The sequence below is a fragment of the Hippopotamus amphibius genome, chromosome 9 (genome assembly GCF_030028045.1).
Source record: "Hippopotamus amphibius kiboko isolate mHipAmp2 chromosome 9, mHipAmp2.hap2, whole genome shotgun sequence".
NCBI lineage: Eukaryota > Metazoa > Chordata > Mammalia > Artiodactyla > Hippopotamidae > Hippopotamus > Hippopotamus amphibius.
Genome location: NC_080194.1, coordinates 61,028,527 through 61,043,615, shown reverse-complemented (window position 1 = coordinate 61,043,615; position 15,089 = coordinate 61,028,527). Strand labels below are relative to the sequence as shown.

Below are 15,089 nucleotides of genomic sequence, written 5' to 3'. Positions count from 1 at the left end.
ACATAATAAAATGATGTGGCTGTGTTTTGATGTGACTTTATTTGCAAAAGTAGGTGATAAGCTGATTTGACCCATTCTTTGTCTAGATGCTTGCTCACCAAGTCAAATTTTGCCTGGACCATGACATTAGCCACCTTCCTATTTGTAAAAACAGTCTTTATATCTTCATTCATTTCTTAAATTTTTTTTTCTGTATTATCTCTTTTTTATTTTTTATTTTATTTATTTTTTTTTTGGGGGCGGGTACACCAAGTTCAATCATCTGTTTTTATACACATATCCCCATATTCCCTCCCTCCCTCAACTCCCCCCCACCCTCCCTCGAGTCCCCCCCACCCTCCCCGTCCCAGTCCTCTAAGGCATCTTCCCTCCTCGAGTTGGACAAGAAATTTTATAGAACATCAAGTACAATATGAGACCCCATGTCATACACTGTGATAAAGAAGTGAAAGAAAACAATTTCCTCCAGAAGTTTTTGTCTAAGAAACTGATAATAAATAAAGAAGCAAATAAGCAAGATAATAAAAATAATTTTATTACACAGGAAGTAAATACTATAATGCAAAAGAAAGTAATTAAAGGTAGGAGCTCAACTTTAAATAGGGTAGTCAAGAATGCTTTCTGAAGAAACTGATATTTAAGGTGAAACCTAAATGATGGAGAAAACTAGCCATATCATGAACCTGGGGAAAGAGTATTGCAGGAAAGGGAAATAAAAAGTATAAAAGCTCTGAGATGGGAAGGTGCTTGGTATATTCTAAGAACAAAAAGGAAAACCATGTGCCTAGAATATCACATATAAAATGAGACTGTAGATGAAGATGGTATCCAGATCAAGTAGGGCCTTGAAGGTCATGGTAATGTCTGTGAAATGTTTTCTAATTGCAATGAGAAGCTGTTGAAAATGTTTTATGAGGGAGATAACAGGATATTGTGTATATTTAAAAAAATATTCTGGTTGCTAGATAGTGAATGAAAGAGGAGAAGCAAGAGTGGAAAGAAAGAGATTAGAAGTTTTTGCAGTGGTTCAGATGAGCGATTCTGAGAGTGGTTGCAGTGTAGAGAGAGACAAGAGGTTCGATTTGATATGCATTTTGAAATAGAATAATAGGAATTGCTAATGTATTTGATATGACAGTAGGGGAAAAGAGGAATCAAAGATAACTCATAGATTTTTGAATTGGACATCTAGGGGGTGTGTGGTGTCGTACTGAAAATGGGATGAGCAGAAGAGAAATGGATGGCGGTTGGAGTGAATCAAGAGTTTGCTTCATGCATTGGATAAGTTGAATTCTGCTTTGGATAAGTTGGGTTGAGAATGTCAGTGAGAACTTAAGGAAACATACAAAATGGGAAATTGGACATGTGTTTGTAGTTCAAGGGAGAGTGCTGAACTAAAATTTTAACTTTTAGTGGTATTAGCATATAGATGGTATTTAAGCATTGCACTAGGCATCTGTTTCTAGCCACATGGAATAAAGACGTGGATATACCCATATGCTTTAAACAAATAAAAGTAGCACAAAGATATAAGAAACAATGATTTTTCAGGAATTGAACCACCAGCACCTGAGAGAAGGAAAAGAAATGAGGTGAATCCTACTATTGACTTAAACTTACTACCTTAAGAGAATCTCTAGGATGCAGTACAGGGGAAGGGAACCCAAATGGACCCTCACAGCTTCCCTGAGTTGATGAAACAGAGCTGAGAATGCAGAGAAAAATTTATAGGGCAGTGCACAGGAGAGAGAGGAGAGGAAGGCTTCCCCTTAGAGTCTTCAGTTGAGTACTGATCAGACATGATGTGAGGAAACTATCTGAGACTGGAGAAAGAGGCATAAATGCTTTCATACTCTCTCCTCCTTCCAGGAGGTAGAACTAACAGTGGAGAAATCTGGAGACGTAATCTTCATTCAAATGACTGAATTAACGTCATTAGTAATAACACATATTGATATCATATACCACCAATGTGATGCACTCAGACGTGCATTTCTCCTTTGTAGTATTATTTCCAAAAATGTATAACACCAGTATAATCATGAGAAAACATCAGACAAACCCAAATTCATGACTAGTATTCTTCTGAAGTGTCAAGTTCATGAAAGATAGGGAAAGACTAAGGAACTGTCACAGATTAGAGGCATAACCACTAAACCCAAAGTGCTATCCTGGAACAAAAAATAGATATCTGTGGAAAAGCTGTGGAAATCCAAAATAAAAGTTAGTAGTAGTATTATAGTCATGTCAAATTCTCACTTTTAATAATTATGCCTTGGTTATGTGAGATGTTAACATTAAGAAGATGAATGAAGAGTATAAGAGAATTCTCTCTACTAAATTTGCAACTCTTTTGTAAGTCAAAATTATTTTACCATAGTTTTTTTTTTTAAGAGCAAAATTAAGACTTCAAATAATAAAGCAGAGCACTGACATATCACTGGTGGAAACCTCTCTAATAAACCACACACACACATACAAACCAATGAAATTCATTCAGTCCTTTAATATAAATGCACTGGGGACTTATAATGGGTTAAGCACTATGGGGTTTATAGAAACAAATGAAAGATACATGTTCTTTCAATTGACAAAGGGAATGATGAGTGTTATTATCCATGAGTAGAGGGTGACTGAGAAAGTTTGAATTTGCAATAATGAAATTGGTTTGGGACTTCAGCCATAAGTGTCTTTGAATCATCTTCAAAGTCTGGTTATCTTCAAGGTGGATGTGTACTGGGAAAATCAAGATTTCACAGAAAAATAATAAAAACTGTATAACTGAAATACTTCTAATCTCTAATATTTGTGCAAGAATCCTTTTTTACTGGTCTTTGATGATCACATGTAATATAGGCTTCTTCATTGCCCGAGTGAGTTTCTGGTTTGATTCAAGTCAATAGCATAGGTATTAGAGCAGGCTTGCCAAAGTGTCCCGGGTGTATGTTGAATATTCTTGATGTATTAATCAGTATTAATGTTGTGAAATCAATATCTGTATGTATTCTTTACCACTTCCAATATTCCTGTTCTGCATCTTCTATTAAGGAACACAGTCAAGAGAACTACTTTTCTATTTTTTCTCCATTCTTTTGTGGTAATATTTAAGAGCACTATTAAATATATTAAAATGAGTAGACTGAAATTTGAATGAGTGAAGAAAGAGGTATTTACGAGATGTGTATGCTTCTGGAATCCTCCTGGGATTTTTGCTGGCAGCGTAGCCTGTAAATATTTAATATTTTCCAGAAATTATCCTCAGAGGTTCAATCCATTAACTCAAGTGCATGCTACAAAAACAGATTCATATACTATTGACAGTACATGAACAGAAGAAGGAAAGAAAATGAAATGGTTTTTCTATCAAGTGCCATGATTTAGTCATCTCTGTGTTCTATGGATTTAGTTCAGTGCTTGGCAGTACTGGAAGTTCTAAATTCAATTTTGCTAAAATTAGTGAATAAATGAATTCATATATCATCCAGGGTTTCATTTAAAGAGCTTAAAGCAGAACAACCTTTTCTTTTGTCTCCTGAAATGTCCTTGGCAAAGCCAATTTCTAGTGCAGTTCAACTATTTCAAGAATGTTTCCCATATACCAGTAGATGGCAGTCGCTCTTCACTTTTCATCTTTAACAGAGAGAAAGGAGGCAAGAGATTGAAAAAGAAAGCAATGGAAATGAAAACAGATAAAGATAGATTTTTAAATTCAGCACATTGTGTTTATTTAATTTTTATGAATGGATTTTTAAGGTGAACTGTTACGAAGCAGGGGCAAGTAAGATATGTCTTAAGTTAATTGGAAATAAGTCATCAAACACAATTTACTTTGTGCTAGCTCATCAAATTTCATACTAATATATTACATTTTGATTAAATGACACTGTGTATTTTCCTCTGAAAAATAAGCTCATCAAGAGGCATGTGGAATACACAGTTTTTCCATGTAAATGACACTTCGTTTCTTGCCAAGCTGAGTACTCCAGGTGAGCTAGGCCTCAGTTTTTTAGGATTTTGGGGCTCCACTTTGTTATCAGCTCGGTACCTTGGAGAGTGCTTAGGGAAAACCTCTAACTATTTTTGTCTCCAAAGTGTTTAAAATTTGTTGAGCAGCTCAGGATGCTGCTGACATCCGGACAAATGCGTGCCCTAGCACTGAAGCATAATACAGAAAACTGCCCCAACAGGAGCTCATTATACATTTCCACAGAGATTCCCAATATGTGAAACACATTGATGCATTCAAATTACATCTCTGCTACAGTAGTTGCTAGGGAGCAAACTGAGATCACCAATTTCATTTCCTTCAGAAAGTATCTTTACTTGAAGCTTAAATCATGAGTTCCAGAATAATTTCCTCAAGCTCTTCCCCTCATTACATTCATCATTCCCCCATCGACTTCAGCCCTCTCACACTGACCCTGCTCCAATAGGAAAAAACATGACTAAAGCCTGGGGGACAATTCAGAATTTTAAATACTGGGTCCAGTTTCCACTTGATTTTTTGGTATCCTCTTATTTAGTCTATTTTACAATTTGTCAACAGCTAAAAGCACAGCAACCTTAAACATTTTTCTAATCTACAACCATTGCTAACTGCAGAACACAGTTAACAACTGCAGGTCATGGGAAAAAAACATTTGGCTTGAAAAGGGGTGCCTTTTCACATATTTCTCATGAAATTCATTCCTCTGAAAATAAACTGTATTGCTATAGGGAAATTTGACTAATTTTGTATTGTATTCAAATCTGTATTTTTATTTAATTGTTAATATTTAGTGGATATATATACATGTGTATATGTATATATATATACCAACTATATAGTTATAGTAGAAATAGGAGATGGTAGGAATGATAAAAACAAATTGCAAAGGACACAGAAAGATACTTCATGTTGACAGTGAACATATGTGTTTTCCCTTGACCTATCTGAAAGTAACAGTCAGAATGCACACAGGCCAGCCATTGTAGATACATACTCTATTAAAATTTTTGATGTTTGTGCATGTTTACCCATTAGACTTTAAGACAGTTGAGGGTAAGAAATATTCACATTAATTTAGTCATGCAATCATGCTTTCATCAGTCACTTATTGCATACTTAATATGCAACAGATCGGGGATAAAATAATGAGTAAGACATAACCTCTGCCTTTAAGAAGGCTAAATTATGTAAAGGCAAGGCAGACACATAAAAATAAGGTCAATAAATCATGGGTGCCGTGATGGAAGTATGTATTGGCTACAGCGGAATCACAAAAGATAGATCTTTTCTGTCCATTGGAATGTAAGGTGGAGTGATGGAAAGCTTCATTAGAGACAAACTTGAAATATTTTGAAAGATGTACGGGGGTTCACTAGACTGACTAACTGTGAAGTAGAATATTCTACACAGAAGGACCAGTGTGGGAATTTAAAAAGGGCATTCACAGTGTAGTTTATTTGAAAAGTGAAAATAATTTGTGTGAGAAAGTGCAAAATATAGGGTGGTAAATGTAGATGGCAATATGGTCAGGAAAGCTTTTCATGTCATATTGAGAAATTTGGACTTTATTATCTGGATACTTAGAGTCATGAATGAGTTCCAAGAAGGAAAGTGACAATCCTAATTGCATTTTTGAAATTTCACCCTGATGGAGATGGACAGATTGAGGGGTGGGATTTTGGCAACAATGAGATAAGTTGGGAGACTTTGGAAGAGTTGGAGGATGAGATGAGTCCAGGAGGGAAAAAAACAAGCTCAGTTTTGGATAGATTTCAATTGAGGTGTCTGTTGGGATTCCAAGAAGAAATGCTATAGCAGCATTGGAATCAAGGGAAAACTCTGGATTAGAACCAAATATGGCCTTGAGAATCTACCCACATATAAATGCTGACTAAAGCCATGGGTATGGATGAGATCATCTAGCGAAAATGAGAAGAGAAGAAAAGACAGACCACTGGAAAATGTAATATTTAAGGTGTAAATGAGTAAAAAGGTGCTCTAAGATGAAAAATATGAGAAAGGTGGAAAACAAAGTAGGAGAAAGTAGCCCTACAGAAATAAAGGTAGGAATATGACAAACGCAGAATAGAGGTAAAATAGGGTAAAAATTGATGAGTCTGTTGAATTTGTCAATTAGGAATTAATGAGGGTCTTTTCCAGAATAGTTTATATGGCGTAGTGGGGTAGAAGCCTGAAGGTTGAAGTTTGAAGAGGGAATGAGAGGTGAGGAGGAGGAGATAAATATATAGATTACTCTTTCAAAGAATTTTATACAGGAAAGAAGAAAGAGATATCAACTAAGTGGGTGTTAATGTATATATCTGGAATTACCTTACAAGCCACTTTGTCATCATTACAATACTATTTGCAGACATAAGTGTGATCCATGTAACACCCAGAAACATTCATGTTCTATAAGTGATTGTGATTCTCTATCTTAGAACACTTAGCTACATAATCAGGTGGAACAATCAAGGTGTATTTTGGTCAAAAATGAAAGCTTATGGCCTTGTGAGGGGAAGCAGAGTGGAATTCATAGCTTAATTTAGATCTGCTTTTGAAAATTCTCTTTGAGTTTACAGGATGGATGGGGTTTGTCCTTGCCCAGCATAGTTTGATATTGTGGGTCGAGAGCAGAGAAATCGATGAGCTATCTGAATGCATAACTGAACGGAATAAAGAGGAACTATTAACTCATAAAAAGTGAGAGCTGGAAAAGTTCTCAGCAGTCACCCGACCACAAAAAGACCTGTACCCTGAAAACCATAAGATGATGATGAAAGAAACTGAAGACGACACAAACAGATGGAAAGATATACCATGTTCTGGGATTGAAAGTGTCAATATTGTTAAAATGACTATACAACCCAAGGCAAGCTACAGATTCAATGCAATCCCTATCAAATTATCAATGGCATTTTTCACAGAACTAGAACAAAAAATTTTTAAATTTGTAAGGAAACACGAAAGACCCTGCTTGGCCAAAGCAATCTTGAGAAAGAAAGAAAACTTAATAGTTTTATTAATAGAATATCATTTTCCTAAATAAATTTGTGTAATACCAATATACAACACTGATAAAAGTGGAATTTAATTAGTATAAGCTTATAAGTTTAGATTTATAATAGTTATATATTTTGAATTTAATAAGAAAATTAGTCTGTTTTAATGAACACACGTCTCAAAATCTGAAGTTGGAAGTGCAATTATATTATCCTACAACATCCAATGTATTTGTGCATTTTGCTTTGATTGTACTCTTCAGAGAAAATCCTGAATCACAAAGGTAAGGTGTAAATAGTAACAATTTTTTTAAACAGATCATTTTGAAATCTTAGGAAACTCATCAAATAACTATCTGGAAGGGCAGGGACACAATATTTGTCTATTCATACATGGGTTATGATTAAGACTATTATGAAGCACCTGTTAAGCATATTATAATGTATGAAATCTTTTGAGGCTTAAATTTAACTTAAGAAAGGCTCACCCTCTCATAAATCTTTTATTGAATGATTATTGAACAATTGTCTGCAGATAGGAAAATTGAATAGATACACAGACTTTGTCCTTAAGAAATTTAGTGAAAAGGGAAAATTAGACTCATAAAAATAAAAGCAAAAAAAATCAAAGATGAACAGTAAGAAGCATGCAATAATGTGTAGGCTGCAGTGGAGAAACAAAATAAGGAGAAAACTCTATCTGTGAGGTTGTGGAAGAGAGTTATATGAAGCTTCCTGGAGGAGATGACACTTGCTCTGCTGTGAAGGATGTGTAGGAATTTACCAGATTGACAAAGTTAGGGAGAAAACTAGTAGCTGATAAATAATATTATGTCTAAATGATTGAAAAGTCCTCCTACCATTATGTAACAATTGCTGAAATTCTTGTCAGAGATAACAAAAGTGAGTCAAGAAATAATTCTTATATAGTAACTGCAAAACCACAGAATGATATTATCATAATATGATAATGTACTTATTTACTTGTACAAATTATTATGCCATGAAGAAAACATGGACCAAGCAGAAATGCTTAAGCATTGACTGGTATTTATTTGTGTGTGTATGTTGCCTGAGTGCTACAGCAGTGTACTCTCTGTTCATGAGCAGACATGTAGAGGCCTGGATTTAAGTAAAAGGTCAGTGTCACAGTATAAGCTTCATAGCTAATGACATATTTACAAAAATCAAATATATGTAATCACGAAAGCAAGCTAAACATCCTTTTCAAGGTCTATACAAAAACATTAATATACTGGAGATTGGCAACAGATAAAACTTTGGTTTATAACACATTTTAATGTTCACATTTTAATGTTTTATTTATTCCCACTTTATTTTAGATACTTAAAAATATTCAAAAACTTGAAGAGATATCTGTATACCCATGTTCATAGCAGTATTATTCAAGATAGTCAAAAGGTAGAAAAGACCCAAATATCCATCAATGGAAAAGTGGATTAATAAAGCATAGTATAAAGTGTAGTCTGTACATGCTGTGAAATATTATTAATCCTGAAAAAAGGAAGGAAACTCTGGCACATGCCTCAACGTGGATGAAACTTGAAGACACGCTAAATGACATTAGCCAGTCGCGGAAGGACAAATACTGTATGGTCTAACTCAGATGAGGTACCTAGAGTAGTCATTCTCATAGAAACACAAAGCAGATTGATGTTTACCAGGGACTGGGGGAGGAGGATATGGGGAGTTGTTTAATGGGTGTAGAGTGTGAGTTTTGCAAGATGGAAAAGTTCTGGAGATTTATTGCACACCAGTGTGAATATACTTAATACTTAATATGCTATGTATTTAAAAATGGTTAAGATGGTAAATTTTATGCTATGTGTATTTTACCACAGTTAAATATATACATATATTTAAAAATTAAACTAGAATAAAAGATTTATGGAACCCCTGCAGCCACTCTGGAACATAATTTAAAAGCCATTGCTTTACCGCATCAGCTCAGAAGTGAAACTTTAACAGAGAGCACCTGACCAAGTTGCCCATGTGTGCATACAGTATTTGTAGCAGAGCAGGTCTAGGACTCTTTGCACCTGACTCTGAGTTGAGTCCTTTCTGTAATAAAATACTTTTTTATAAAATCCAACTTTGTCCTCAAGAAAGTCTATTTCTATCACTAGCACTCCTACAAATAAAGGAAATCATTACCTATTACGTCTGCTTTGATTTTTCCTTTGTTTTGACAGATAGAAAAAATATTATGTTTGACCCTTCATTTTGAAAAGAATGCTAGAAAAATGCAGACTGCAAATAGATATTCAGATTTAAAAAATATATTAATTCATTTCCATGTTAATAATTAAATGAGAGTTTCTTTTAAACTTGGATATCTTTGCTTCTTGTGGTACTAGCACTAATACATTACTCTGATTTCTTTGAGGTTAAATTGTGGTCATAAACTTATATTACAAAACAAATGAGCAAAAATGAATTTTATATAGGGCTTGATGTAATTATTGTATGAGAGGTTTTATGCCATTTTAGAAATGAGTGACATCACATTCTACAGTACTGCATCTTGTAAAACTAAATGGCAGAAAATTAAAAACAGATTGAGAACATGTTTAAACCAAAAAAAAAAAAAACAAAAACAAACCCACTTATACTCCAATGCATTTAACCAAATATAGATTAACTCTGGGAAAACCTATAACCATTGCAATTTGCTTAGTTGTGTTCATGTACCATGATATAACTAGAATGAAGTCTGCAATTACGCATGCGGTAAATGTAACAGCAGTCCTTGAAAATCAATTGTACATGTTATGATACAATAGCATATACTTAATTCATTTCATCTGTATCAACAACTGGATTTGGATTTGTAAAGAAAAGCATTTTTTTGTTGTCTTAATAGTAAGACTTATTAAGCACCTGCTAAATGTATTACAATGCATGAAGTGCTTTGAGACTTAAAGTTGACTTAATAAAGGCTCTCCCTCAAATGGTTAATGGACGAGAAAGACTAGACATCATTAACAAAGATGCTGTGCGAACTTTGTGAACAATTCTCTCAATGCCTCTCCTTGATTCACTTTAACTTTTGCATATTTTTTTTCTTTTGCATATTTTTTGCTTCTTCTCCCATCCTCCTACTTTTCCACTTTTCGTATTTGATCTGATTACCTATTACCTCCTTCTTGTTCATCCTTTTCATTTTTGTATTCATGTACTAATTATACAGCTTTTCCTTGATTTACACATGTTTTCTTTGTTCTCTGTAACTGAGTGTATGAGACAATTAAGTGTGTGAAGTTAAGGGGAAGAAGAGTGACAAGTGGTAGATAATTGTGTAATGTGGCTGAAAAAATTGAGACTTTTGATTTGAGTCATAAGAAGATCACTAGTTACCTTTGTAGTTTAAATATCTGGATTTGACTAGAATGTTGTGAATAGGTGTTTAAGGAATGAATTTGAAAGGAGGAATAAAAAAATATATACCTATCTTTGCCTAGATAATGTAACAAAGAGATAGGAAAGCAATGCTGTACCAAGTGTAAAGAGAAAAACTCAACCCATGTTTTTCTAGAAAAATTATTTTCAACAAGAAAAAAATTTGAGAAATGTTTCACTATCTGATTCTAAGATTATGGCATATATCATGTTTTCCCAAGTTTATGTGTCCAGCTATTTTTATTTTTTTAAATTCTTTTTATTTTCGGCATGCCCTGCAGCATGCAGGATGTGGGTTCTTGGTTACCTGCCCAGAGATCAAACCCATGCCCCCTGCATTGGGAGTGTGGAGTCTTAACCACTGGACCATCAGGAAAGTGCCTTTTTTTTAGGATCTAAATTTCCCAATGGTATGATAAATCTCTATTTCCCCAGAATGATGTAGTATTTTTGTTTAATGGAAAGTTCTTGTTAACTGGGCCGGGCCAAAGAGCTCACATGTTTTTCACTGTGTCCTAATGTTTTGAAACTTGTAACAAAGAATGAAAATTTATTAAATACATCCAATAATTACCAGTTCCTTATCAAAACTTCCTAAACGTTGAAAGTATAGAATTAGAATTCTTCATGCCTCAGTTTTGTGTTCCATCACTCTTTAAAATTATAACAAATTTAATAAAAGAATCATAAGTATATATATATTTTTCATTTGTATATTTCTATTTTGCATATTTTCTTCTAGTCTTTAAGCATTCACATCTATGTCTTAGTTATACTCATGCTTCCAGTTTTACTTGCTATTTTTCATTTAAAATATATATACTATTTTCCCATGTTTCTGTAATAAGTATATTTTTAAAGAAATCTGCTTTATAATTATACAGTGGCTTTGTAACACACTCCTGATTTATAATTATCTAATGTTTTTGGAAACTACTATGTACATTCAGCTCTGAATATCTTGATTGCATGGACTTAGCTTGTTCCTCTTTGAATCCTCAGCATGCTTCTTTGCGTATAGCAAATAGTAAATATTTACATAATTATTGAATTTTTGACATAGGGCTTTTCGTTCTGACACAGGAAAGAAGCTGAAATCCTAGAAGGCCACCTATTAATGATATTTTCTCAATATAATACTGTGTCCAAAAAGGATCAATAAGTATTTGCTCTCACTAAGAAAGATATTGGAAACAAAACAAAAGAAAAAAGCTTTTATCCTAAATTACCCTAAATTGTTGAAATAGCTACATTTGGAAGTTCTGGTTCTCAGCCTCAAGAATACTACAACATGGCTGAGGACAATTTAGAGAAAGTACACACAGCTTTTATTAGTAGAGATCAGAAAGTATAGGCTTTAATTTGATTGACCTTCGTTATAAAACGTATCTTACATTAGAATTGAATAAGAGGCCTATAGGAGAAAATAATTTTGGATCTTATTTTCTTCTCATGATGTAAGTACTTAAGTGATTGTGAAACTGCCATTCTAAGCAAAAGGAAAAACAACAAGAAAATATTTACATTTCTGTGATTATAATGGTTATACAATTGAGTCATCTTGGAACGAGAGCCAAATAACAATGAAATTACTTAAGAAAAAATCTATACATCTTTTATTTCTTATCATGATTATGTGAGCATCCCTCTCTGTTTGCTGAGGAGGAGAGAACCGTCCAAGATATTCAGCTATTTAACTATGATTTTTTGTGGTTAATTTCCTAGGAACGTAATATTTGTATATGAGGTTTGTGATGACCAGAAAACTTATAAAATATGTTTGTTATAGGTTATTCTATTTGTTCACTCAGCCAATAAAATGTTTTTTAAATGGAAAATTGAATTTTCTTACTTAAGCTGTAAATTAATTTATTAGCTTTGAAAAAATTAACTCAGTGCTCTATAAATGAACCCCACCATCATATAATCAATTCAACACCATGTATGGGTTTTCTGGTTAAAAAGAACATTTTGACTAGCTCTCCTTTATAATTGCCAAAAATTAGTGTTGCCTTTGACAGATCTAATTTAAATGCAATATGAAGCTTGGAGCCTTTTACATGTGTGACAACAGCTTAAAGTATAGGCCTTTTAGTTAGAAAACATAAAATCTGGGAGTAGTAATCACCTAAGATTCATGAAGACAATGGATAGTGTTAACATTGACTTATTTACTTGGAAATACTCAAACTTGAAAGAATAAATGAGACAAATGAGAATATATAAGTAAATACTAAAAAATGTTCAAGGCTTAAACATGAATTAGGTCATTAAGGTATTAGTTCATCAAGGTATTAATAACAGATGAAGGCAAGATTAAGGTAGGGGAATATCACTAGTCTTTTTGAGCTTGTATTAAGAAAAATTACTCTTCTTTACCAAAACATCGTTAGATGCTACCATCAAAGTATTATTGGATTAGATAAAATGAATTATTGTGGCTAGTGCTGGAAATCTGTATATATAAGAAATACATTAAATATTTGCAATTAAATGATGATATTTACAACACTTAAAAATATTCTAACGGAGTTACCATGTGATCCTGCAATCCCACTCCTGGGCATACATTGCAAGAAAACTCCAATTTGAAAAGATACATGCACCTCAATGTTCACAGCAGCACTGTTTACAACAGCTAAGACATGGAAGCAACCTAAATGTCCATCAACAAATAAATGGATAAAGAAGATGTGGTACATATATACAATGGAATATTACTCAGACATAAAAAGAATGAAATAATGCTATTTGCAGCAACATGGACGTAACCAGAAATTTCATATTAAGTGAAGTCAGACAGAGAAAGACAATATCATATATCACATGTGAAATCTAAAAAAAAAATGATACAATGAACTTATCTGCAAAACAGAAAAAGACAGAGACATAGAAAACAAATTTATGGTTACCAAAGGGATAGTGGTGGTGGGGGAAGGTAAATTAGGAGTTTGAAATTAACATATACACACTACTACATAAAATAGGCAAACAACAAGGACCTACTGTATATCACAGAGAACTATACCTTGTAAAAGCCTATAATAGAAAAGAATCTGAAAAAAATGTATGTATAGTTGAATCACTGCTGTACACTTTAACACATTTTCAATTAACTATACCTCAATAAAAATACACATTCTAACTTATACCTTCTAACATGTTCTATGTAGAATCTTCTTTTCCTGTTTCAGTCAATCCCATAACTTTCTGGTCACTTTTAGGTAAAAAAAAAAAAGGCCAATACATTATAGTACAATTTAAATCCGTTTAGTATTTTAAGTTATTTTCTTCCTTCTGCATAACTTTGCTAAACCTCAGCCTGAGGGTCTCATTGTGAAGAAGGACAAAATCAGCTCTTTAACTCCTCTCTTGCCTTCTTCTAGGATCAGAGGTGGGGAAATGGGCAGAAATTTTTTTACTTAATTTGTGCCCTTGTTATCTTCTTGGTTTTCCACGAGATGGATATGGCCAGCATTTAAATGGTGAGTCTTTCATATGGAACGTGTGAGATCATCAAGGATTTTATAGGTTTTCCCACTGAACAGTTTTATAATGAGGAAGCCATTCTCTTCACACCTTCTTTCAGCTCTCTCTCCCCGCAGTATATTATTTCTTTTGCTGCTGGAATCAGCTTCTGAAGTGGCTACCGAAGCCCATTTACCTTCTTACCTGGCTCATGGGAAATTCTCACTGCCTTACCATGCCAAACAGTTTGAATGTTGGATGTCTCACTGCTGTCTCCACTCTTCACTTTGCATGATCTCTCCACTTCTCTCTTCCTCCTTCACAAATGATTTTGAGGGCCATAGACAAATGTCTTCCTAGACAAGGGGAGGACATCTTGTCTTCTTGTGTGCACCCCAATCTCTATAAGTAGTTCTTTGGGAGTCTCCTTATTAGGATGAGAGGAGCAACATTTATCCTCCCTTTTTGAAGGGAGGATGTAAAATTTTACTAGGATATCTACACTTTCTACAACTCTATTCATGGACCCTGTATTTCCTTTTTTTCTCTCATATAGTCATATATATATGACTCTATAGTCATAGGACTATAGGCTATATGTAGTCTCTCTATATATATCAAGGAAGCACTCATTTATTCTCCATTTAAATACCATACTTGAGATTCAAAATCACATTTGGCAGTGTACTGCAGGATGCTAAATAAGACTTCACCCACATCACTTTGGATTTCTTGATATCTTGTTATGGTTTTCATTACCCATTGGAACAATTAGTTCAGCTTCTTAGAAACATTTGAATAGTAGTTAGATGTTTGTCCAATAACCCAGTACCCTCCAGGTTTTTGAAGTGAAGAATGTTACTTGTGCAAGTCAGAATCTGATACCAGTTAAATGGTGACAGCTTTACCAATAAACAAGAATATGCTCTTCCATGGCTAGGAAGGGAGACTGCCACAGCTGACAGGTCCCAAAGATACATGGTGTTCTCATGGAGATACATGGAGTCTTGAGGGGTACTCCAGTAGGGTTGGTGGTATCTATTTTCTCAGTTAACACTCCCAGAAGCTCTCTTTAGAATGCTTGTAGTGGTACTTGGATACAATTCTAAAGCAATAGGAAAAGTCAGGTTAACCATCAATTACATATATATTGAGCTGGAGATTTGCAGGAATACTTTTTTTTATAAGATTTATTTTTATTATTTATTTAT

The 15,089-nt window shown here is 33.9% G+C and overlaps 1 non-coding gene across 1 annotated transcript; it reads right to left on the bottom strand.

The window, feature by feature from the left end:
* Nucleotides 1-14,731: 14,731 nt before the first annotated feature.
* Nucleotides 14,732-14,862, bottom strand: LOC130829555 (small nucleolar RNA SNORA24). The gene has a single exon (XR_009047579.1). It is a non-coding gene; the product is annotated as a small nucleolar RNA SNORA24 (small nucleolar RNA).
* Nucleotides 14,863-15,089: the final 227 nt, after the last annotated feature.